Raw genomic sequence first — 372 nt, forward strand, 5'->3', positions numbered from 1 at the left:
TGTTCAATTTTCTTTAGATTAAACTTTTCTCTAGTTGCTTAATTTTCTCTGGATTGCACTTTTCTTTAGTTGTTCAATTTTCTCTGGATTGAAATGTTCAATCCATGTTTATGCGTACCAAGTGTTTGATTATTTCTCTTTAATCTCTCTCTTCTCATCCTCACCAAATTTTTTTGGTTTAAACTAGAGAAATTCTCTGGTATGGATTGAATTTCTCTAGTTTGGACCAAAGAAATTCTCTAGTTTGGAAATCTATAGTTTGTTTGTGTATATTTCTTGGTTTCAATGCTCACCAACCATGATGTGGAATGGTTTGGTTTTAAGTAAATTTTAAGTTCGTCATGAGATTACAGATGTTTGGGGTTTGAAGGA

This window comes from Camellia sinensis, chromosome 11, assembly GCF_055761805.1.
Source record: "Camellia sinensis isolate YWXY chromosome 11, ASM5576180v1, whole genome shotgun sequence".
In the NCBI taxonomy this organism is placed as follows: Eukaryota; Viridiplantae; Streptophyta; class Magnoliopsida; order Ericales; family Theaceae; genus Camellia; species Camellia sinensis.